Here is a 26,995-nt window from a genome sequence, read left to right as displayed (position 1 = left end):
CTAGAGTTTTCTCACAATTACAACTTAGAGATGGGTACAAACTGAAATACGAACCAAAGTTCAGCACGAACCAGTCCAGTTCATGGTTCATAAACCGGCGGTTCATCAGAGCCCATTTTGGATGAACCGCCACGAACTTTAGGCTGGTTTGTTTGGTTTGTTTTTCGGTTCATCACTGCAGACAGCCTGGCACCGATCAATCAGTTTCCTAGGCAACATGGGATGGGCTTTCTGCAGACCTTCTGCTGACACGGAAGTGACCTTCTGTTGACCCAGAAGTGACGATTTGCTGACCCACAAGTGACGTTTTCACAAAACAAATGAACCGATCTGCAAACGGGGCAGGTTCGTGAAAGTTCATGATTCATGAAACGCAACAAACCGTGAACCCCACGGTTCGTTTTTTCCCTGGTTCATGCCTATCTCTACAACTGACCTCCAGATTGCAGAGATAAATTGCCCTGAAGGAAATAGCAGCTTTGGAGGACAAACTTTAAGGTATACCATACACTCTAGGAGAAATGGAAATCCTAGAGTGCCATCGCATTCTCACTCAGATCCCTCCTCTCAGCAAACTCCACTCTCCACGGGCACCCAAATCTCCAGGAATTTCCAATCAGAGTTGGAAACACTATGCATAAGCCAATGATCGGATGTATACAAAGATGGGGCCAGCCCATTTGTGCCTATTCCCCCTCTATACACAGATGTAGTAAGCAAACTCCTTTCCTGATGGGTAGTTTGCATTCAAAATAGCCTTTAAGTAGCAGAATTTCCCTTTGAGCTAACCTGTGTTCCCTGATGTAGATTGGACACCATTTTTATTATTTACACAATGCTGTCAATGTGAGTGATGTACTACAGAATATAAAAAGGCAGGTCCCTTTGCCAAAGAGTTTATCTCCCATCTGAAACAACAACAGAAGTATGGGAGGGAAGTGGAGGTAGGAGTAAGAGTAAAACATGTTTTTGTTCCAGCTACACATTCCCACTAAAGAGTTGATTCACACATACAAAAGAATGGGGAGGCGTCAGAGACCTGAGGTGGAAGAACGGACTTGCGCCACTTCAGACTTCACATTTTGGAACCGTTTCCTAGGGATATCTATTTTCAAATAGAAATCTAGCAAAGAAAGCAAAGAGAAGATAATCTTTCTCCCTGTTGTGCTTGTTTTCTATTTGCAGGAAGTTTTCTATTAATGCAATGAAACATTCAATGAGAGAATCAGCACCAGGTAGAGGGGCCAGCAGGAAACTTCCTAGCAATCTTCCTTCCCTGAGTGACAGCACTTCATAAGCTGGTAGGGGGAAACAGGGGGAAGGTCACATGACATCACCGCGCCCTCCCCCCAGTGAAAACTGGAAATGATCTAATGATGTCAGGGGCAACACTCTATGGTTTAACATGTCCCTCCCCCCCTCCCCAATCCTCTGGGCTGGCAATCCCAACCTCAAGCCTCAGTTTTAGTAGGATCTAAATGGTTCTGCCAAAGGTGTCATGGAAAAGGTGAGTTCAGAGGAGAGATCTGAAGGAAGTGAGAGATCCAGCATCATACAAGTGTCCGCAGAGGTTGTTGTGGGCAGAAGGGGCGACAAAGCAGAATCATTTGAAAAAGTAGCAAACCTTTTATTCTGAGACAGTGAAAACTCCATGTGGGGTACGGAACAGTACTTCCAGTATGAAACACTGACTTGTCCAAGAGAGAATTTCTTCCCTTCGATCTAGAGAAGAGCCACGGGCCTTGTTTCTCTTCTCTTTTTGCCTTGCACACTTTCACACGGCTGCTGGCCCTTTCCTCGTGCACAGTCACTGACAGAATGGGGACACCGTTCCAATAATGTCAGCAGTTTGTTGGTGGGAGGGAGAGGAATAGAGGAACAAATGGGGAAAAGATGGAGGGGGGAAGAGAAAAAAAAATTAGACAGTTTTAATTAGATCTTGGAGCTGAGTGGCTTGCAGTTAACATGCAAATTTTAACCATTCCATTGTTAAGCAGAATGAGAGTTTTATTTAAATGTGGGAGGGGGGATGGGCATCCGGGAAGGGTGATCTGGGTAATCGGAGCAGCAAAAATGCCTTCCCCAGCTCCAGATGCACGTGCGAGCACACACATACACATCCACTGCTGCACAGGGCCAATTGCAGCTTAGTAGTGGAGGAGAAATTAGGGTGTTTTGCAAAACTGACTCTTAACTATCGGCTGAGCAAAGAGCAGAAAAGAAAGGTTGAGTGACAACACGGATCATTTATACCAAGAATCCAGCCCCTTTAATTCCCTGTTTTGTTGATTTCCAAGAAGAACGCTAGGTTGGAGTAAGGTGCAATTCACCCATTTTTTTCCAGTAGCAAATCCAAAAGAAATAAGGAGTCTCTGCATTTTCAGTTCTGATTTTTTTTGTTGCCGCTATAGAGGAGGACCTGTTACATTTTCCATCTTGGAAATCAGCACTGCTTTGCCTCTTTTTGCCTCCCCATTCCTTGTAGCATCTGCATAAACTTAAAATATGAAGACATCAGGGAGCCAAGTGTTGCCCCACCTAGGGCTGTCAAACTCCACACGGGGTCCTGAATTCTCCCACCATTACAACTGACATCTAGGCTACAGAGATATTCCCCTGGAGAAAATGGCCAATACAGAGGGTGGACTCTATGGCATCCCCAAACTCTGCCATCCCCAGGCTCAAACCTCCAGGAATTTTCCAACCTAGAGTTGGCAACTCTAGCTCTGCCCCTGCAGTCAACAGTCAATAAGATGGCAGCTCTCGGCCTCTTGCAACATGGTGGTGAGGAGTGCTGTCAAATCGTAGCTGACTTATGGCGACCCGTGCCAGGGTTTTCATGGCAACAGACTAACAGAGGTGGTTAGCCATTGCCTGCCTCTGCAACACTGGTCTTTGTTGGAGGTCTCTCATCTAATTACTAACCAAGGCTGACCCTACTTAGCTTCTGAGATCTGATGAGATCAGGCTTGCCTGGGCTATCCAGGTTAGGGCTCTTGCAACATAACATATATTTATTTAAAACAGTTATAGCTAGGGATGCTTAAACATCAAACGTGTTTGGCTCACATCTTAGTTGCACCAGGAAGATGACTTTTCAATTATTGGTTAAATCGTTTGCTGCACCTGGGTGCATTAGCTTATATAACTGTCATTCAGTTCAACAGAAATTAAGGAATGGTAAATATATAATGATGATAGGAGCCCCATGGAGCAGAGTGGTAAGCTGCAGTACTGCAGTCCAAGCTCTGCTCACGACCTGAGTTTGATCCCGGTGGAAGCTGGGTTCAGGTAGCCGGCTCAAGGTTGACTCAGCCTTCCATCCTTCTGAGGTCGGTAAAATGAGTACCCAGTTTCCTGGGGGTAAAGCGTAGATGACTGGGGAAGGCAATGGCAAACCACCCCGTAACAAAAAGTCTGCCAAGAAAACTTTGTGGTGTGACGTCCCCACATGGGTCAGTAATGACTCGGTGCTTGCACAGGGGACTACCTTTACCTTTTTAAGTATATAATGTTACAGAGAAAACTCATGAGCAACTCATATTTCAAATCAAATTATCTCAGAGAGGAATCACACCTTCCAGTTTTTAACATAACGTTTCTAGACCCTATGTTCCTATAGATATCCTTAAAAGTATGTGGAAAATAATCTAGTAAAATTGCAGAAGCTAAAGTGGCTGCTGAGTACAACTTCCAGTAATTTGTGGAAAAGGGAAACGGAAGGTGGGAGGTCTTCCCATGACCTCCCATGACTAACAAAAGGACAAGAAATTATGCAAACATGTTTATTTTGCATAATGTATGCAGACTTCACCTCTCTCATATTGACTGATGACTCAAAACCCTTTTCAGAGATGTAATCTCTGAGCAGCAGATAAAGACGAAGCTGTCATGATCCTTGTAAATGTTGGCCCTGTTTTAACTAGTTCATACAAAATAAGTGGCTTCTCTCATGTTAGCAATATTTAGTCAGGTGAAGGCTGCAAGGCAATTCATATCCTTTTGATTTATAAAATAAACACTTCTAATTGCAGATCAAAGCTTGGGGGGGGGAACCCTAGGTCTCATAGCAGAAGTAGAAACAGTTTTCTGTACTGCTATGCTCCGCTCATTCCCAAAAGGCTAACACCGTTTCCTGAAAGTCTGATGCGAGTACCTGGGAATTGGAAATATTTTTCAAACCAGCTTGCTTCGGCCACCTTGAGAATGGAGCTGCCAAGCCTATTACCAGTGTTCCTGACAATGATAAAAAATATGCAATGTATTCATACATAACCTTCCAAACCAAGCCACCCAGAGAAAAGGTCGGTTTTAGTGGTGGTAACTTGTCATCTGCCTGAGCCGCTCCTTACCTGGTGATAAACACACACGCATGTGTGCATACAAAGTATGCTCAATGAAGGAGGCAAGGGAGTATTTGCTTTCATGGAGAACCCGGGCGACGAGGTGGGGGCAAGGCAGGAGAGAGGTGGAAGAAGGAGATGGATTAAGGAGATATTGGCTATTTCATTATCCTCCAAACGCTTCACTTAAGAAGCAAAACAACCCAGAGATTCATTAAAAGAAACACTCAGCCGTCCGGGCCCTCCAGGAGGCCTGCTGCTCACTAATAAGTCATGGCAGAGCTGGGCTCCTGCCACTGAAGAGCACAGGAGAACCTTTAATAATCACTCTTCATTTGACTAATGACAGCCCCATGGCTAGCGAGGAGCAAATCACAGGCACCAAGATGGGGCCCGGAGGCTCTCTGCACTAGATTCGGCAGTATGAAATAAATCTACCCATCAGCTATCCATCCACCCCACCTGCCTGCCTGCTTTGCCCCCCCCCCGCCCACCCATGTATGTGCAAGACACTGAAGAATACCTCCAGCAGCAAAGGCCAAGAAACAAAAGGCAACTCTCAAGCCTTCTGCACTTAATGAGACTCTTCCTCCACTTCGACTCCCACCCCGGCAGCCTTGATCCCAGACGCACGCGCCTTCCTCAGGGTCTGCAATGTACAATTAGTCCAGATGAGTGTACCACTCCAATTAAAATCCTTTCCAATAAGAGCTGCCTTTTTATTTTCTCATCCATCACTTCCCGTCGCTATTTCCACCCCCCCATGCCCCCCACAATTGCAGCTCAGCATGAGAAGAAAGCATCCAATTAGCTTGACATTGCTGCATAGCAGCCATTGGGAAGAGGGAGGATTCTACGTCAGCAGAGGCTTCCTCCTCTGAGAAGGGGGGGGAACCCCTAATTCAAATAGTTGGTAACCCCATGAAGAAGGAGAAAGCACTTCTTGCAACAGGATGGGGGGACTCGGCATAGAAAATAAAAGCTCTTGACAGCACAAATGTCACTGTTCACACCTCCTAAGCCCCATGGGCTATGATTCAAGGCAATTGTGGCTGACTTGCACCGAAGGGATGTCTACTTAACTTTGAATCAAAATGAAAAACCCACAGGAATGGTCTCTTGAGACCAGAGGAAGCCAAAGTGGAGTGTGCTGGTTAGAATTAAGGGACGTTGACCTTCTCTTTGGGATGGCGGGGTTGGTTGCCAAGTGCCTGTGTGGAAAATATCTCCAGGCCACAGCCAATCTCTAGCAGAAAACTGATGATTACGTCAGAGAGTGTGTTCATTTTGAATTTCTGATCTTGTTTAAGGGTTAATCAGTTCTCATCCTTGCATAAATTCCTTCCTGGATAAATGCACCAGAGTCTGGAATGCACAGAAGAACAATTGGAGGATATATTGTCGAAGGCTTTCACGGCCAGAGAATGATGGTTGTTGTGGATTTTCTGGGCTGTATAGCCGTAGTCTTGGCATTGTAGTTCCTGACATTTCGCCAGCAGCTGTGGCTGGCATCTTCAGAGGTGTAGCACCAAAAGACAGAGATCTCTGAGATCTCTGTCTCTGTCTGAGATCTCTGAGATCTCTGTCTCTGAGAGATCTCTGTCTTTTGGTGCTACACCTCTGAAGATGCCAGTCACAGCTGCTGGCGAAACTTCAGGAACTACAATGCCAAGACCACGGCTATACAGCCCAGAAAATCTACAACAACCACAATTAGAGGATGTTCTCTGACAGTATCCTAAAAGGGAAATAGGAAGACGGGCCACACATTGGGGGGTGGGGGGCAGAATGAGGAATGGCACAATTAGTACCATGATGAGTAGCAAGAGGCTCATTTTCCTTTGCTTGACTGGTAAGTGGACCACAAATCACAGCTTATTTTAGACAGTTTCTACTATATGATGCACTAACACAATTCTAAGCAGACTTGCACCCTTCATTGAAGTTAATGACTGATGGAGGGGCCAGAGCACCTTTTCCTATGAGGAAAGACTGAAGAGTCAGGCACTTTTCAGTTTAGAAAAAAAGACGACCGAGAGGGGACATCACAAATGTAAACACAAAGAGTGGATAATTACAACAGAGCTTCCCGCCAAGTTGTAGATATAAACTGATAAAGAAGAATATTAAAACGTTGTGAAATAAATCAGGGTTCTGATTCATGTCTTATTGGACATTGGAAAGTCTGAATTTCTAAATCTAGACTTTGGTTGCCAGCTCCAAGTTGGAAAATTCCTGGAGATCTGGGGGGTGAAACCTGGAGAAACCTGGAGAAAGTGGGGTTTGTGGAGGGAAAGGACCGTGGCATGGCATAATGCAATAGAGTCCACCCCCAAAAGTAGCCATTTTCTCCAGGTGAACTGATCTCTGTAGCCTGGAGACCAGTTGTAATTCCAGGAGATCTCCAGCCACTACCTGGAGGCTGGCAACCTTACTAGAGGCTGTTCAATGCCTCACAGGGCCAGCTCTAGACTAGGGGACGGAACTCACCCAGTTGGCCCCCATAATGCAACCCCCCCCAATCGCACATGGCTTTTGTCCCATGAATCTCAACATCGCCTTTTGGGATAGTCAAAGACAAAGCTTTTCCTTTTTCACCAGCATAAAAGCTGGTTGGGCCCGAGTGGAAGGAGGAGATGCACAAGACTCGGTCCTAAGTCTTTTATTCCACGCAGATGAGAGCACAGTCAACTAACTCAAAAAGGAGCATAAATGGAATTAGTTTTAATATTGTTAGACTGTGCAAAATTTCCCCACCTAAAATGCCAGGCATATGTGCATGCCAAAGCTAAAATGCATGCAGGCGGAGAGGCAAAACATATGGGCACCCATCTGGTAAAAAGCACACAGCTAGACCTTCCCTACACTTTGTGATTGCTGTAAGCAGCAGCAACAGCAGCGGTAGTGAGCATAAATTTCTTCGCAGGGGAGAGGAAAAAAAAGTGCGAGGAACAGCTTGCTTGTCCATAACTGTTTTAGCAAGCAAGAGATGAATAACCTTGATTTCTCATCTCTGCCACCTTGCGCTCACTCTCGGGGGACTTAATTAGTCCTAAACAGGTCTTTAGAGAAGAAACAATCGGGGAGCTTGGAAGAGAAGCAAATCGACAGAGAGGGGAGGCAGCAGACCCGGCTGACATGACAGGTCACTGTCTTAGGTGTCTCTTGTTAATCACTTGTTGCTGTTTCTTCTCAGCTCTGTCTATTGCTGGTGGGTTGCTCCACTGCTAGTTGATTAGAGGGAACCAGAAGCAGACAAGCTTGGAGACTACAGACTCCTGAAGGAGAGCCAAGGAATGTGGAAGGGAAAAGGAGGAGAGCTGTGCTGAGGCTTGGGCATGCCGGAGGCATTCTGGAATTAAGACAGCACCGGTGATTCATGCAAGATTCAAGTGTGTTGGCAAAGAAGGGGGAGTGAGAGCCAAGGGCCCAGTGGAGGGGGCAGAATGTTGGACTCGAACATGGAGAGACCCAACCCCAAATTCCCGCAGCGCTAGAGAGCCAGAGCAGTGTAGTGCCTAGAGCGTCAGACTAGGATGTGGGAAACCCAGGTTTGAATCCCCCCCACTCTGCCATGGAAGCTCACTGGGTGACCTTAAGCCAGTCGTACCCTCTGAGCCTAACCTACCTCACAGGGCTGGATGCTTATAAAAGGCTGTTTCTCATGCCAAGGGTCTGTTGGTCATTGCTGAAGTGCTCCTCCATCGTCTGCATGCAGCGCTCATATGCATTTGCATAGCACATTTTCAGTGTGATGTAGTGCCAGAGCCCGTGTGGTGTAGTGGTTGGTGTGTCGGACTAGGGTTTGGGAGACCCAGGATCAAATCCCCACTGTGCTGTGGAAGCTTGCTGGGTGACTTTGGGCCAGACACCCTCTCTCAATCTAACCTACCTCGCAGGGTTGTTGTGGGGATAAGGTGGAGGAGAAGAATTATGTAACCAGAGAACTTAGCCGTGTTCGTCTGCAGTAGCAAAATAGCAAAGAGTCCAGTAGCACCTTTAAGACTAACCAACTTTATTGCAGCATAAGCTTTCGAGAGCCACAGCTCTCTTCGTCAGATGCAGGATGAAGAGAGCTGTGGCTCTCAAAAGCTTATGCTACATAACGTTGGTTAGTCTTAAAGGTGCTACTGGACTCTTTGCTATAGAATTATGTAAGGCATCTTGTTCTCATTGGGGAGAAAGATGGGGTATAAATGAAATAAGAAATAAATAGAAAGCTCCCTAACAGTGCTACTCTAGATCAAGATGGATAGCTGCGTTCGTCTGTCTATAGTAGCAGAAAAGAGTAAGAGACGAGTAGCACCTTTAAGACTAATGAAATTTATTGTAGGGTATGAGCTTTCGGGAGACACAGCTCACTTCTTCAAATACACTTCAGATATCTGAAGAAGTGAGCTGTGTCTCACAAAAGCTCATACCCTACAATAAACTTCATTAGTCTTATAGGTGCTGCTCGTCTCTTGCTCTTTTCTAGTGCTACTTTCTGCAGTTACATCCTTCTATGCCCATTGACTTCAGTGGACTTAAAAAGGTGCATTTCTACTTCAGATAGCAGCAAGTGAGTTTAGGCAAATCAGTACCCCTCTACCTACACAACATCACTGGGTTGTTGCAAGGCAAAATACGCATTTGTGTAATTTATGAGTACTGCAAGAAGAAATGAAAGGTCCTTTCCCTTTGGGTCTTATGGTCTAAATCCCAACAGTGAGGAAAATCACAACCCGGAGAAGAGGGAGAAAGAAGCAAAACCCGCAATGAGTCAAGGTTAAGGGTGTGCCAAGCCTTCCCTATTCATTCCCTGGACATTTCAGTGTCCTGTCTTAAGGACACTGACAAGAGCGGGTCACAAGTGTAGGATTCTCCAAGCCTTTACTTTGACTCTTTCTTTGGATCGTAGCATTGCTGAGCGTGACTGAGCAAAAGGCAGACAGCTGATTTCACTGCATCTGGATCCTGTTTGTAAGGTACAGCTTGTTACTCTGCAGACTCACCAGGCTATCATTCATCTCCTTCCCGAGCACAATGCTGATGGGCTCGCTATTTCATACTGTCTTCAATTTTGTTTAGTTGTCAAGCATTTTGCACAACAAAGCAGCACTTTTTTTTTTTTGGTTCAATTTCAGCCGATTCACCTACCTGCGGCAATGTTCAGGACACACATCTGCAGCTGTAAATATTCAATTTTCACTTCCCAAAATTGCTTTTGCACAGATATGCACTGCATCGCTCTGTGCGTGTGCATGCATGTGTGTGTCTGTGAATGGTGCATTCAAGAAGCAATGATCAAGTGTACCACTGGAGAGTCCCTACTTATGACCACAGAGGTTATGACAGTGATCAGGAAGTGGCATGAACAAACAAGCTTCATTTGCATGCGTAACACCGCCTGAATTTAATTAGACGACCATATCCAGGCATCCTTAGACAGCTACTGAGAATGCAAGGCAGTACCCGTTCTGGGGGACCAATAGCTGCAAACCAAGCCACTTTCTCTCATTTCCCTCTCTTCTCCATCTGGGCCCTAGAGAGAGATGCAGCTGGCTGCTGCTTGGTCCTGAGTGCTTGGGCTCCAGAGCCAAGGAGGGAAGGTGAGCAAGCGGTCAGCAGTGGTAGCAGATGCCCTGGAGCCAGGGCATGAGAGAGAAGGCAAACTGAATGGAAGGCAACTGTTGATGGGGTTTTGCAGAGGGTCTCCCCAGCATCTGGGACCAGCCCTGTCAACGTCGGGAAAGCATCATGAACCCACATTCAGAGTGCAAAGGCAATGGCTAAGCGGTCTATTGAATGCAGCTGCATAGGCAACCCTACTTTCAAGCAGACACTCCAGGGCTGAAGAGCTTTCTCAATGCATCTGCTACCCTTGGAAGTTGTGCTGCAAACACTAATTGCCTGAGATTTTCTTCCCCCTTGGGAATGAATTGGGGGGGGGGGTTAGGAATTATCGCAAATCCTTTCCAGAACATCTTGAATTCAGGGAGCAACACGGCACAGAATAAATTGGAGAAACTGTGATGCAGCAACTCAAAATATCTGTTGACAAAGAAGACAGAACAGGACATGGAAGAAAACAGGAAGAGTTGCCTTCAACCAGGTTGTGATAATGTTCTGAGGCCCAGTTCACACATGCAGGGCAGTGCGGTGGTGCTGAAGTGACAGAGCCCAGGAGACTGCTAAAATGCACCGGCCCTTAGGTGGCAGAGTCCAGTTTTGGAAAGAAGGATGGAAATAGAAAAGGAGCAATTAAAGGAGAAAGGTTCTACCGCCTCTGTTTGCTTGCTGGGCTGGCACATCCCTGGTCAACTATCAGGCTCATTAGGAAACGGCTTAGGAAAGTCATTATAACCCTGTGACTTACCTCACAGGCTGGTCGGGAGAATTACAATGGAATGACACCATGGAGGCTAGCTGGCATCCTTTTGGAGCAAGATGGAGACACCAATTAAGGCAACACCACAACGGCCTCTTATCTGAAGCCCTGCTCCTTCATCCTAACAATGCATGACTATTCCATGGGAATTTATTTTATTTATTTAATTCTCCCCCAACGGGGACCCAAGGCAGCTCATATCATTCTCCTCACCTTTGTTTTACCTTCATAACAACAATGTGAAGTAGGTTAGGCTGAGAATATGTGACTGCTCCATGGTCACTCAAGTAGGTTCCCATGGAACAGTGAGGATTTGAACCCGGGTCTCCCAGATCCTGGCTTGACACTCTAACCACCACACCCCACTGGTAAAGGATATGATTTATGCATCTTCTAATAGGAACTATTCTTTATCATTATCTCTCTATTACATTTAAATCTCTTCTCTTCTTCCAACGAACTCAGAGTTGCCTACCTGGCTCACCCCTTCTCCAGTTTGGCCTCACAATGACCCACTTTCTTTCCATCATGAAACTCAAGGGAATTACATGGGGGTTTCCAGGACCTTTCCCATCTAGGCACTGAACAGATCTGCATAGTTTCATCACTGGTTTTGCACCACATAATATAATACTAACATTTGATATACTGCCCTTCAGGACAACTTAACACCCACTCAGAGCAGTTTACAAAGTATGTCATTATTATCCCCACAACAATCACCCTGTGAGGTGGGTGGGGCTGAGAGAACTCCAAGAAGCTGCAACTGTCCCAAGGTCACCCAGCTGGCTTCAAGCAGAGGAGTGGGGAATCAAACCCGGTTCTCTGGATTGGAGTCCTGCTGCTCTTCTTAACCACTACACCAAACATGACCTCCAACCTTTACCTTGGACTAGTATGAATCTAGGGCTGAGCCCTTCCTTCTCTCAAAAACGTCTTCAAATCTGAGTCCTGCACAGTCCTGGCTCGAATTAATCCTTGATCATCGGCAGTAATCATTTGCATCTAATACAAAGACATTGTATGTGTACCTTTAAGAACTGTGCAGAAGAAAAAACTTTGGCAAATACAGATTTTCTCTTTGTACACATCTCCCTCCCCGCAAACATACATACTCACGCACCCCTTCTGTGCAATGGTTAAAGGCATAGGTGCTCAGTCTTCCTTTGTGCCTGGTCACCAGAGCAAAACTCTGATCCTCTGAGCCTTGGCAGCTGCTCACTGTGTGATTCTGAATTAGTCACTTCCCTCCGTGGAGCCTTGTTTCCCCATCTGCTAAATGTAGACAATAATATTTTCCTATCTCCCTGGAGAGGCTACAAACCTGAATTTGCTAATGTTTGTCAAGATGACTGGGGTTTATTAAGATTCAATAAAGTATCCTGCTTGAGTGTTTCTGCAGTTTCTAGTCCCAGCAGGGAGCCAAAGCACAAATGCCAAAAATAAGAGGAAAACAAAAAAAAGAAGAAGAAGGAAAGATGGAGAGAAAAACCTGCCTCAAACTTATTTGTGCTCTGTCTGCAGCCTCTCCCAAACAGCGTCAATAGTTGTAAAGATTCTTGGATCTGAAGGATTGGAGGTTGAAACCATTAGACTACATATCCAGGAAAATGAGATGGTAGAATGGAAGGTACTGCTTGGAGTGGGCTATGGCATTTTAGAATACTTCCTTGTTCTGAAGCCCCCTGTAAATAAAACCAGACTAGAATGTCAGGGAGGCAATTTCAAGCAGGACTCTTCCCTTGCTGAGCTAGTTAACTACTTGCAGGGAGTTCTTTACATAAAGGAGCAAAGTAAATGTGACACCCCCCTCCTTTGGAATCAAAATTATTACAGTTAATTGTGCCGCAGGACTCTACTCATGCCTTACCATTTTGTTTTGCTGCATGTGTGGACTACTGGTTGAATTCCAGATTGTGTGGGACATCCTGATAAGCTCTTCAAACAGACTTTTTAACTTTAAAAAGTCGCTGTGGGGAGTAGATCGGGACAGAATGGCAGCACAAGGGAACTTAACACTTTCTTCCCTGTGCTGCATTCCCAACAGAAATCTCATTCAACTGCAACTAGCCCAGGTATGCAAAACATAGATGGGTAATAAGGTGGGAATTTTTCTTGTCCTCCTAGGTATTTATTTGGTACATTTATACATTACCTTTCTGCCCTTGCATCCATGGTGGCTTACAGTTCAAAATACTTGCCTGCTATATAATATGCATAACGTAACATGAAAAGGAGACAGCATGGAAAACCAAATACATTCATGTACCAGTTCTAAGGCTGGCATGGGGGGGGGGGCGTTCTATGAGGAAAAAGGTATAAGGAAAGAGTTAACATGCCCCACCCAGATATCATGATGACCCTTCTCCTACAACCACTTAGATGCATATGTCATTAGGAATTCCAATCACAGATCTTTCATATAACATGCTATGCTGCCACATGCTAAAAGCACTGAGAATCCAAACACTGACCGTATTTCCTAAATTTCCCCATCAACTTATTACCCAGGGGGGAAAAAAAAAACATTTTATGCTATAGTTTTTTTCCACAAAAATTCTTGTTTACCACTGCTTTGAGTGCCATTTGGCAGAATGCAGACTGTAAACACTGTGAATAAATGTTAAACAATAACCAACACATCTTCTTGAAGGGAGAAAGAGAAATAATGAAGATCCTTCCAAAAGTGCCTCGAGATGCCATTTCAGAAAGGGTAAAGAAAAGTGTATGTGTGCAAATTCTGAAGTTCCAAGTGTAAATGCATTCAAGATTCAACTGCAAAAAAAAAAAAGTGTATTTTAAGAACTTTTCTAATAACCAGGGCTTTTTTTTCTGGGAAAAGAGGTGGTGAAACTCAGTGGGTTGCCCTCGGAGAAAATGGTCACATGGCTGGTGGCCCCGCCCCCTGATCTCCAGACAGAGGGGAGTTTAGATTGCCCTCCGCACCACTCAGCGGCACGGAGAGCAATCTCAACTCCCCTCTGTCTGGAGATCAGGGGGCGGGGCCACCAGCTATGTGACCATTTTCAAGAGGTTCCGGAACTCCATTCCACTGCATTCCTGCTGAAAAAAAGCCCTGCTAATAACTACTGCAAGGTGATCACCAAAAGGCAAAAGAGTAACATGGGATTTGTGTCGTCGCCTTATGCCCACCAGTGACAGGAAATCTGCCCCACAGAGAGAGTTGTCTGCCAGCACTCAAGTTGCTAACAGGAGTGCCATAGAGTGTTAGCACAGAGAGTTTCTGGAGATTCCTAAAGTGGTGTGATGTCACTTCTGGGTTCCTCCTGGAAATGACATCCTAGTGTCATCAATGGCCACCCTCCTATCCTCATGGGCCTGACAACCCTAATACTAAGTATATTGGTCTACCTAATTGCTTAAGAAACTTAGAAGGGTGTTGCTGGGTCAGACCAAAAGATTCTCTAATCTAGCATCCCATTTGCAACAGTGGCTAGACTGTTCAAAAAGCCCACTCCCCTCCTTCATTCTCCACAAGTATCTGGGTATTCAGATATATGCTTCCTCTGAACTTTCCATTTAGCAATCTTGGCTAATAGCCATTAAGAGACCATGAATGAAGCTAAGCTTCTATTTAAGCTATTTAGAGCACCCCTTGAATGTTACACTAGCCCCATGGCAGCTGCTGCTTCCAGAATTCAGGCAACAGTGATGATGTAATGTTTAAAGGCTTGCAACCATGATTGGGGAAGGGGTGGGGGGATAGGGAGGAGAAGAAACTAGCACAGGTCTTCCCTGACTTTAGCTGGAGGCAGGGTGCATGTATTTTGCCAGACCCACAGGCCTGCAGGCTTTCCATTGTTACACAAGCCTCATTGGATGAACCCACAGAGTCTCTCAACACGTGTCGGGATATGCAATCTAAGTCTGGAAGGGTAGTTTAAAAAGACAGAGGCAGCAGGGGAAAGGCTTTGCTAAACACTGGAGCTGTGTGAAGGGGCTGTGAAATGGCAGAAGGGAAACTTCAGCCCATTATAACCTCTCCAGGTCCGAGCCCAGCTCTGGAAGGTAGCTCCAGCCCATTTCCATTCCTTGCTGCCCTCTGGTTGTGATCCAACAGTTTTAGACTGGAGAGGTGAAATTGACAAAGGCTTGCCAGAGGTGAAGATGAAATTAACAAACCCTTGGAGGAGCAATCTCTGCGGGCTCTTTCTTTTTAAACTACCCTTCCCAGCTAACATTGCTTCTCCCTACATTTGACAAACACGTGCCGAGGCATCTTGTATAGAGAGACTCACAGACAAGTGACCATATTGGCACTTTCCAATGTTTAAAAGATATCTGAACTCCATACGTCTCCTACTGTCCTTGTTTTTTGACAGCTCTCCTTGGCAAATTGCTTTCTCTAATTCGCCCCTATTTTGCCTTTTAAGGAGATTTTGGAGATAACACAAGAATACATTAAATGTCTTTTCCCCCTCTGAGTGCCTTTTGAGATAGGAAGCGTTCCTGAATTGGAGACGGTTTATAATAAATACAGCCAGATCTAATGTGAGATTATACATTCTGTTAATTTTTTTTAAAGAAAACTGTTACGGTTGGTTTACTCACACACCTTGCTTCAGGTGTCAGCGCAGGGCAGGTTGCAGCAGTGTGAATGAATTCAGCATATGGCAGAAAGACAACAGCCTTCAGCAAAGCATAACAGGAGGTCTGTGTACTCAAGCAGCGATCCTTGGTATGAAAATGACAGTGTTGCAACGTAGTACGTAAGTCGGTCCTCCTTTCCATCTGAACTGTTTTGGAGTACGAAGGCAGCAACTATCAGCCTATCTTGTGGCAGTGAGTTTCATAGGTTAATTGTGTGCTGTTCAAAAAAAGGATTTTCTTACAAGAGCATAAAGCTATAGTTAAAGGGCAAAGGTACTATTCATCATTTCTAAGGCTTCCACCACAGAAGAATGCCATCTTTCTAGCCTAAGCAAGGGCTCTCCTCTGCCCAAGAGCAAACCTTTGTTAGTCCATCAGAAATGGGGACTAAAATGGCTGAAAGGAAAATATAATAAAAATAATAATAAAGCATGTACTCAGTATGTAGAATAGGTAAGCAGCAGAGCAGAAATAAGAGGGCCACGGTGGTGTAACATTTGGATTCTTGGACCGGAGAGACCCCGATTCAAATTCTCATTAAGCTACAAAGGGTGACATCTTCCTAGTAAATTGCTGCAACTATTTTTTATTTATTTTGAGGACCACTTGTTAAAATATTGTTACTGTGATTTTATAGAATTGCCGATCTTTTGATTTCTGATCCCTCCCTTGGCAAGAATATACATTTCAGAGTGAGTGGCTGGATACAGCTTATCTTGTATCAATGGCTGGGATCTCATGGAAGATTCCAACAAGCAGATGGGGAAGGCAGTTTTTTCAGTGCTGCCCTCCCTCTCCCCAGGTTCTGGTATTATTACAGACCCCATCTGGCAACCCTAGGAACATTGTGAACTGTGGATAGCCTGCTCCAGAGGATAATTCTGTTTTTCTAGTACATCGGTCAGCAAACAAACCCACGTTCTCATGGCTTTTAAAATGGGAAAGACATTGTTTTATTTTATGTGCTTCATTTATACTTCCTTCTTTTCCCCAATGGGGACCCAAAGCAGCTTTCATTGTTATCCTCTGCTTCCAAGGCAGAGTGGGGATTCGATCCTGGGGTACCCAGATTCTAGTCTAACACACTAACCACCACGCCACATGGGCTCTGGCACTAAGTCACACTAATATGCCATACAAATGCACATGAGAACTGCATGCAGAAGTCAGAGGAGGCCCTCTGCAATGTGCAACAGACCCTTGGGATGAGCAATAGCCTCTTAGGAGTATGTTCTTGTTTCTTTGTTTATGGAATGGTGGAGAAAGAGGTTTAGCAAGCGCTACATTAGGGTGACAACAAATACTAACAAGAGATCTAAAGAGCTGCTTTCTTTTTAATCATGAAAATGATAACTGAGCATGCAAGAAAGTGGCAGCTAGGTTAAGGGGTAGAATAAATGCTGGAGTTTGCTCACCTTTTCCTGTTTCCTAACCACTTTAAATTCTTTATTGTTTAAGGGGAGAACAAATAATTCATCTGAAGCCTATATAAAAAAAGTGCCTTAAAAGCATTTACCAGAAGCTAAGATGCCTTTGAAAAGATCTTCAGGTCTACATAAATATGTATTTAGGATCAACTAAATACATATAGGGATTTCTAACCATCTGAAAGATGTCTTGTTTCAGTAGCTGCAGAGGGGAAAATGCTGCTCCTGTTACGTTCTGATGTATTCCACTTGAACTTGTGTGTTGTTGTGTGTGTGTGTCATGAAATAACACATGCAGATGGGACTTTCATTGTGCAGGGTGAAGAAGAAATGGCAGATCACAGTCAGTTCCTGCGGCAATTTTATTGGTCCCCTGGTAGCCCTAAGCACATTTTAATCAGGTTATGGCAAAATTGTCATAATCTTTGGCAAGGAAAACAAAATAAATGTTTTCAGATATAAGGAACTGCAACTTTTCACACTTTAATACTATATATGTGATATCTAAATGCACAGATTTGAGGAGGAACGCTAAGCCTGAATCTGCTCCTACATTTGGAAAGCTTTGCTAGATGTCAGCTGCAACTTCATTTTGAAGTCTCACCAGTTGTGAGAGGGTCAGTTCTAGACACAAAATATATTCCTGCACCCAGATTGACTGGAAAACAGAACAGTCACAAGAAATGCAGAACTTGGCCATCCCTGGGTTAAGTAGACCAATGATTTGACTTAATTTGAAACAACTCCTCATAGCCTCTAAAGAGGATGCCACACTTAGTTGTTTGTTGAAATGCAGCTACCTTAGAGTGTCTCTGCACAAGACACCTCGGTGCGTGTTCGTCAAGTGTAGGGAGACACACAGCCGGGAAACATAGTTTTAAAAGGCAGAGCCAGGGGAGATCGCTCCTCAGAGAGTTTGTTAATTTCATCTTCATCTCCGGGAAGGCTTTGCCAATTTCACCTCTCCAGTCTAATACTATGAGGGATCTCAACCAGAGGGCAGAGAGGAATGAGAATGGGCTGGAGCTGCCTTCCAGAGCCAGACTTGGACCAGGAGAGGTTAGAATGGGCTGAAGTTTCCCTTCTGGAATTTCACAGCCCCTTCACACAGTTCCAGTGTAGAGCAAAGCCTTTGCCCTGCTCTGAGCTGCTCCAGTGTCTAAGCCCATTTGAAATCAGTGGAGTTACATTGAAGTAACTCTATGCAGGATTACACTGCTAGTCATTTAGATTGTAAATCTGTGGAAAGGTCATGTTTTATTTTTAAATTCTGTACAACACCTGGCCATAAATATCAATAGCAGCCGCCGCAGCTTGGGATATGTCAGAGTAGTGGTTTGCAGTCGCTCAGCCTTCAGCGAGCCATTTCCACATGGATTTGTCTATTTCTGCACATTGCAGAGGATTCTGGGACGTGTCCTCGGACACACCCCATGAGACTTCACCATTGTACTGCAAAATGAACACATTCAACTCTCTCCTGAAGCTGCATATTGAAGGTGCAGGTGACACATAATAAATAACATAAAAATAACATTTTATTTATATACTGCACTTCAGGACAACTTAAGGCCACACTCAGAGCAGTTTACGAAGTGTGTTATTATTATCCCCACAATAATCACCCTGTGAGGTGGGTGGGGCTGAGAGAGCTCCGAGAAGCTGTGACAGACCCAAAGTCACCCAGCTGGCTTCAAACAGAGGAGTGGAGAATCAAACCCGCTCTCCAGATTAGAGTCCTGCTGCTCTTAACCACTACACGAAACTGTCTAGTGAATCACAGTCCTAAGAAGAGTTACACAATTCTTAAGCCACTGACTTCAAAGGATGTAGAAGAATGTAAGTCTGCTTAGGACTGCACTGTAAGCAACTGAGCTACAAATAAGTTCTGGTTCAAATGTGACTCTGCCATCAACTTACTGGGTGGACTTGGTGGTGGAAAGTGCTGTCAAGGCACAGGTGACTTATGACAATCTAACAGGGTTTTCATAGCAAGAGACAAACAGACGTTGTTTGCCATTGCCTGACTCCACATAGCAACCCTGGAATTCCTTGATGGTCTCCCACCCAAGGCTGACCTTCAAAGATTTGACAAGGTATGGCTAGCTTGGGCCATCCAGGTCAGGGCATGTTAATTTCCTTTTGCTTCAACTCTCCACCCCCATCTGTATATGGGGAGAGTAATACTAACCTACCTTATAGGGATGTCATTTGGTGCTGAAGAAGGCGACTCCTGGTGGGGTTTTCAAGACTAACAGAAGTGGTTTGCCACTGCCTACCTCGTCAACCCTGGTCTTCATTGGAGGTCTCTCATCCAGGGGTCATTTCGTAGAAAAAGAGCTGCAGGAACTCATTAGCATAACTCATTAGCATATGCCACGCCCCTTGACACCACCGGAAGTGTGTCATTAGCATTACTGATTTGCATATGCCACACACCCTGGCATCACCTATCCTGGCTGTTTTGGACCCAATCCTGGCCATTCAGGGCCAAAATTGGGCCCCAAATGGCAAAAAGGGGTTGAAAATGGCTGAAAAGGGGCCCAGAATGGTCAGGATCGGGCTGCTGCTGAGTGGGAGAGTGATCCACCACCCGTCAGAGGCCCAATCTGGGCCGTTTCAGCCCCAATCCAGGCTGAAACGGGTCCAAAATGGCTGAGAGTCAAGTGGGTGGGGACACCTGACATGTGACCTCTTTGGGGAACTGCCAGAACTGCGTTCCTTTGCGTTCCCCCTCAAAATGAGCCCTGCTCTCATCCAATTACCAACCAAGGCCAACCCTGCTTAGCTTCTGAGATCTGACGTGATCAAGCCCACCTGGGCTATCCAGGGCAGGGCAGGGATGCCACAAAGGTATCAAAATAATACTTATGAAGTTCTTTGAACCCTTGAAAGTGCCACACAAATTCCAAAGGATTATTGATACTTTAGAGCCACACCAAATCACTCTGAGAGTTTTTGACAGAGTGTCTGGTTTTCAGTAGCACCTGCCCGGCTGCTTTCAAGGATGGGAAGGAAAAGCAAGGCTCTTTGTGCTCTTTTGGGAAAGAACTCTGCCTTGAGCACAACTGAGCCAAACGTGGCAAAGGCAGCAGGTGGCATTTCAGGGGAGATGGGGGAAAGTGGGGGCAAGTGTGATACCCCACACTTCCAACACCATCCAGCTGGGATGCTAAGGGAACATGCTGCCGCTGTCACAACACTCTAGCTTCCCTCTTTGTTGGCGTGTGTGTGGGGGGCGGTTCCATATGCTTGTACACTGGGTATCATCTGTCAGCTAGCAAAGCCATGCTCTCTCTGATCTTGGCACCTAGGAGCTGCTCACTACAGGAGGAGATGGGAGCTTGTAATCATAAAAAATGACTCATTTTATTCTAAGATGATGCATGATCAGCATCTCCATAATCTATTAAAGGATGTTTAACCCTGTGTCCCGCTTGCATCGCAAGAATAACCAGTGGTATACTGCCAGTGGACTCTCCATCATGCCTGAATCCAGTTCCAGCTCAGAGTCCTCCTTCTATCAATGAGGTTGTCAAATGGAAGGCAAGAGGCAGTCGGACGCTTCTTCATTGCACCAAGGTCTAGCAACATCTGTAAATGCATCCCCCCACAAGGAACAGTCGCGTGTTGCATTTTAATGACATTTTTTTAGAAAAAAAAAACTTTCTATAAGCCACACTGAGACCCAGTTGTAACTGAAAAGCCAGACTGCAATACAATGAAGGAAGGAAGTGTAGCATAGCGTAGTGTAGCATGCTGTCTCAGAAATTGCATGTCTTAATGCCACCAACTTCACCAAATATCTGACATCTTCATTTGAGAGACGATGTGAATCAAAGCATGCAAGAAACAGACTCACAACTTCCCTGGGAGGTGGGATTGAAGCAATTCTCATCCCCAAAGCCATCTCAGGGCCAAACTAGATTTAACTGACCCACAGATGCAGACGCCATTTTAAAGCAATTAAAAACACCGTGAGGGCCTGATCGTGACTGGGCTTATAATGCAGCAGTCTGAGACACCCTTGCCCCCCTCACCCCGTGCCTTTACGAAAGTTGAAACAGCCACTGGGGGAACACTTGAACATATGTGGAGAGGGAACAAGAGTGCCTCAGCCCACTGCATTGCACGCCCAATCAGGATCTGGCCATGATAGTGTTTTGAATCCATTTAAAATGGTCAACTGTGGACACCATTGCCATCTATTTTGACTAGGGTTGCCAGTCCCCTGCTGGGGGTGGGGGATCCCCCATTCTTACACTCCACCCTCCACCCCCACTTACCTGGCTGGCAGGGGAGGCATGGGCCTCCCTTAGTATGCTCCTGGGGGGTCGCAGGGTGCTCCCATGGGCCCGATCTAGAGAGCACAGGAGCATTCCCATGCTTCACAGCAGCCTGTTCTGGGTTGATTCAGGTCTGATCTGGGTACATTCGGGCCCAAACCAGGCCAATTCGGGCTCGAATCAGGCCAGACTGTGCCACTGAGGAGCACAGGAGCACTTCCACGCTCTGCAGTGGCCTATTCCAGGCAAATTTGGGCCCAGTCTGGGTAGATTTGGGGCCAATACGGCGTGGATCATGGCCTGCGCAATGACGTCACTTCCTGGAAGTGACATCATCATGGAGGCCCAGGAGCAGGTGCATGCTTTGTGCACACAACAAGCAACAAGCAACAAAGCAGGTAGGTGCCAGGGCCCCCACCTCCCACTGGGAGGACAGGAGGACCTGGCAACCCTAATTTTGACCCTCAGTGGGGCAACTTGAAGAAACTTATCAAAGATTAGGATAAGTTGCAGTCCAGCACTGATGGGCAGAGGAAGGTAGGAGGGCATGGTGACAAAAGACACAACACGATTGACTGGAGTACAAGAGGCCACTATTTTATGAGATTGCAGCTAAAGGAGCATTGGCGTTGCATAGGAGTCGGATCCCAAGCCAGCCAATAACCTCCCAAGGTGGGGCTGGCTGTTCCTTAAGAACCCGGCCGCTAGACCTGAGGGAAAACTGCACCTCTCCAGTCTGGCACCAGGCCCCGCCCTGCCTGCAAACCCCCGGCTGGCCCTGATTGGCCAGCCAGGAAGTTTGAACTGATTGGGCTGCAGGCCCAACCAGGAGGATCCAGAGAGGGCTTGAACATGGTGGCCGCCATGCCTCATGCCCCTCCGCTGCCCTGCGGGCCGCAACCTGAATCACCCAGGTAAGTCTGGGGACCATTGTTTCTGTTGTCTTGATCCAATTTACAGCTGTTCAGAGCTCCACAAAATAGGGTTGCTAACTCTGGTTTGGGAAATTTCTGGAGATCTGAGAGTGGAGCCAGGGGAGAGGGGGGGTTAGGAGGAGACGAATCTCAGTAGGGTATAATGTCATGAATTATGCCCTGCAAAGTGGCCGTTTTTTCCAGGGGAACTGATCTCTGTAGCCTGGAGGTCAGTTGACATTCCAGGAGATTTCTAGGCTCCTCCTGGAGATAGACAACCCTGACACAGAAGAAGGACAACCCTATTACCTAAGGGTGGCAAAAACAGAGACGGCAAGGATTAAGCAGAGGCATGTTTATGGGCCCTTTCCAAACGTGGGGACATCTAAATGTGCTCTAAGAACATTTATGGCTATTGTTGTTGTTGGAAAACAAGCACTTATTTAGTGATTATTATACTGGTTTTCATTTCTAGTCCTGATGGGTGAGCCTTCCCCATCTCAGATAAGAACGGGATCCACTTATGCTAATTATTTTCTCCCCTCCCCACCCCTTCTGGAAAATGAATAGCATTTTTTCTTCCCCATTTTTATTCAAAACTTCCTGTTTTGATTTCACTTATCCGTTAGATAAATTGAACTCATTAATCTTTTCCTCACATCGGTTTTCCTATTTAATACACTTTTCAATGTTATTTTTATATGTCAATGACATATTGTATAAATGGCAGGAAGTAAACAAACAAATCAGGAACGCCAGCAACAAAAATAGGTGAAACAAAACACTGAAAAGGCTCACAGTATACAAAAATAAATGAAATTAAAAAGGAAATATTGGCACATTCTGAAATATGAGCCAAGCCTGAACTCAAGAGGGGACATGGACTCAGATCATAATGGGCTTGGGAGATCCAAACAGAGGGAGTTGGTTTCCAAAACCTCACTCACCACCTAGAATTCTGCCAGTAATAATAATAATAATCACCACCACAACAACAAACATTCATCATTCTGAGTAGTAAATTTGGGTCTTGCTTGTGATTTGAATCATTTTAATGTGGTCTGTTATCTTAGAATTTTTAAATTTTTATGTAAATTTGCTATACATATCTATATGTCTTGTAAAGCCCAATGGCCATATACAATAAAATTTATCTACCATTCAATTTATATACCGCCCTTCAGGACAACTTAACGCCCACTCAAAGCGGTTCACAATGTGTATTATTATTATCCCCACAACAATCACCCTGTGAGGTGAGAGAGCTCTGAGAGAGCTGCGACTGGCCCAACTAGGGTTGCCAGCCTCCAGGTAGTGGCTGGAGATCTCCCGGAATTACAACTAGTCTCCAGGCCACAGAGATCAGTTCACCTGGAGAAAATGGCTACTTTTGGGGGTGGACTCTTTGGCATTATGCCATGCCATGGTCCTTTCCCTCCACAAACCCCACTTTCTCCAGGTTTCTCCAGGTTTCACTCCCCAGATCTCCAGGAATTTCCCAACTTGGAGCTGGCAACCCTAGGCCCAACGTCACCCAGCTGGCTTCAAGTGGAGGAGTGGGGAATCAAACCCCGTTCTCCGGATTAGAGTCCCGCTGCTCTTAACCACTACACAAAACTGGCTGTTCAAACATGCATCGACTGTTACAGCCAGCATGGAGTAGTGGTTAGTACGTCAAACTAGGATGGGGGAGACTCGGCTCCAAATCCCCACCGAGCCATGGGAACTGGCTGGGTGTCCTTAAGCCAGTCACACATTCTCAGCCTCGCCTACTTCACAGGGTTGATGTGAGGATAAAATGGAGGAGAGGAGAATGGTACAAGCCACTTGGGGTCCTCCACTGGACAGAAAGCCAGGGAATAAATTAAGTAAATAAATAAATTAAAAAAGTCAATCCTGCATAGGTTTGTCTACCAAAGACATCCTGCACATTTTTATGGAAACTTTTGCCTGCTGCAGGCGATTCTTGGAATGGAATATTCCAAACTCAACTGAAGAGGGTGCCAGCCAGGCGTACTGGGATCTCCCCACCATCCCACATAAACTAAGTACTAACCTACCCCTATGCGACTTTATTTCTTTATATGGAAATACTTCCCTGCCCCTGAGCCAGTAAGGCTGACAGGCCCACTACCCCCCCCCCTCTCTCTCACACACACACAATACAAAGGAGCATTTTTTAAGAAAATGAAAGCAACACTAAAGCAAAATAACAGATAAAGTCATATGTTTTAATCAACCCATTTTTTAAAAAAAATCTTTATAAAAGAGCAGAACATCAGGAGATTATGAAAATGCAAGAACTATTAATTTTTAAACCACAGTAACAAACACAGATCAGCAAAAGCTTTGAGGAAAGAAATATGTTTTCACCTGGCACCAGAAACTAAGAACTTGAGAGGGTGGGGCTCGTTGGCATTCCATACTGGGGTGCAGTAACCAAAAAGGCCCTGCTTTTGTATTGGCTTGCAGAGGGTCAGTCAGAAGCAGCAGGCAAAGTAATGCCTAATAACACCATTTCCCATGTTTCCCTACAACCAGCTACTGCAATGGCACGTTTAGAGGGGAAGATAAGTAAGAGTGGGGAAACTGACTTTCAGGAACTTTTGACTGCCATGATGAATCTTTTTGTCAAACAAGCCCTGATAGGCTTTTCAAGAACTGATCCTGGAACATGGAGTTATGATGGCAACTGTCCTCCTGAGGGGGAACCGTCAAGTCAAAAGTGTCAGGCAGGGAATTGGCCTCCCCTGATCCAAAGCTGATGGACAAAGGGTTTACCATGTCAAGTAGGATTTTTGTATCAGGACCTTGCAACCCAAAAATGGTTTGGAAAACCTTGCAATGTGACCTCAAGGGGGAAATGTTGCTGACCCAATTAACTGAAGGCTAACAGGCTCTAATCTTTAGCGTCTCTCTCTCTCTCTCTCTCTCTGCAGAGCGCCTTGGGACAGAGGGGGCAGGAGACACAGACATGATGCATTGTTGTTGTTATAAAAGCAAGCTCCTCGCTTTGAGCGTGTTTGCAAAGATAATCCGTTTCCTTTTCTGGCTATCGAAGAAACTTGGAGCTCCATTCCGAAATGCAGTTTTTCAAGGTAGCTGTCGCTTTTGTTTACTTAAGCACTTTTTATGCAAAGACCCTGAAAAGCTTCTTTACAAACATGACTCGGAACAATATACTTCGGAAGCTGAGAAAGTGCCGGAGATGAAACAAGCCCGTGCCTTTTCAGCACACAAACAATATCGCACATTTCCCAAAAAACCTCACAAACAAACCTCTTTTGGTAAATGGTCTGATGCATATTCAAGCCCCAGAAAACTTCTCTGCTTTGTCTCACTTGTTGGGTTTCACGCAGCAGCGGAATTGGGATGCAGCCTCACATTATTCCCGTCGCCGCACAAAAGAAAAGCAACCGACTAGGATTTGCATTTTGGTTCTGGGCCATCAGTTTTGGTTCCTTAGGGGAGCTAGGATGGCAGCCAGCCACTCTTCCAACCAGAAAAACCAGCACTTGGGTCTGGATAAAAAACAAATTCTTACAGGCTCTTTTCGTGACCCACTGATAGGGCCCTAGCTCCTCCCTTGACCTGCCAGATCACTCCAAGCTTCATCCCAGCCCAGTGGGCTATACCTCCAGGTCATGATCTGGCTTGCTTTTTGTGCTCACACTCATCTCCCATTCAGCCGCTTGATCACTTTCATTTTTGATGGTTGCTGAAGATCCTTGGCCTCCGCCGTTGCACGTGATGAGCATGTGGAACTGCTTTATGGAGCACTGGCCCATCTGGCTCATTCATCATCTGCTCTTACTGGTCCAAGATATCACACAAAGAAAGGTCTTTCCCAGCATCTGCCATCCTTTAATGGAAGATGCCAGGGACTGAACTTTGGACCTTCTGCATGTGTCTATACAGAGCCATCAAACTGTAGCCGGCTCATGGTGACCCTGTTGGGTGTGCAAGGCAAGAGACAAACAAAGGTGGTTTGCCATTGCCTGCCTCTGTGTAGTGGTGAATCTGGACTCCCTTGGAGTTCTCCCAACCAAGCACTAACCAGGGCCAACCCTGCTTATCTGCTGAGATTTAACTAGATTGGGCTAGCTGGGGCCATCCAGGTCAGGGCACCTTCTGAATACAAACCAGGCATTCTCTGTGAGCCGCAGCGTCGTCCCTAAAACTAGGTTATCGGTGAACATTCAAAGCAGTCTCCCACTGATGTAGATCATTGCAGCCATTTGTGTCGGCTTTGATTGGCAGCAACTCTCTGAGGTCTCAGGCTGAAGAAGGCCTTTCTCAGTATCTGCTCCTTGGGATCTTTTAACAGGAGACGCCAGGCTTGGAACTTCTGCATGCAAAGTATGTGCTCTACCCCTAAGTATGTGCTCTACCTCAATCATTTAACACAAACATTAATTTATTTTCATTATCCATCATAATATTTCCTAATAAAACAGATTCTTAAAGAAATAAGAGAAAGCGATCGCTCATTCAATTTACAAGCCATATATAGTTGTTCTTCATGCCACACCCATTTTCAAAATACATTTCTCACATGTTACCGTGTATTAAAAGAAGAAATGTGGGAGGAGGCTGAAGAGAGATGGGAAATAGTGGATCAGTGGGCATCCACCAATTGTCTGCCTCATCTTGAGTTTACGAGTTGAAACACTGCAGGAAGGAATGCCATATTCCTCCACTTGAGCATAGTGCAAACCATGCATGGAAGTCCACTTGCAATATAAAGCCCACGGCGTTCACCAACCATCGTAGACAGCTCTGCCCACCATATTGTGACACTTTTTGTTTTCGCTGCTGGAGGCAAGACAAGCACTGCACAGCAGACAGATCAAGCAAAGATCAATGGATTTCTCAGACTTGAAACCAATGAGCCTACATACTCTAGCACTTAAACCTCTGGCCCCCTACATACAAACCCTGATGCAAACTTCAAGGCCATCTCTTACTGGTGTTACCCAAGTCAGTAGGCATAGACATCCCTACTTCCTCTCCAAGAACTACACACCTTGTATTCCCCTCCCTT

At 45.5% G+C, this 26,995-nt stretch overlaps 1 protein-coding gene across 2 annotated transcripts in view; it reads right to left on the bottom strand.

The window, feature by feature from the left end:
- Positions 1-26,995, bottom strand: part of OPCML (opioid binding protein/cell adhesion molecule like) — a 486,833-nt gene that overhangs the window by 109,935 nt on the left and 349,903 nt on the right. The gene's annotated exons all lie outside the window — the stretch shown is intronic.

Source organism: Eublepharis macularius, chromosome 14 (assembly GCF_028583425.1).
Source record: "Eublepharis macularius isolate TG4126 chromosome 14, MPM_Emac_v1.0, whole genome shotgun sequence".
NCBI classification, from domain to species: Eukaryota; Metazoa; Chordata; class Lepidosauria; order Squamata; family Eublepharidae; genus Eublepharis; species Eublepharis macularius.
This window is presented reverse-complemented; position numbering and strand designations above follow the sequence as displayed.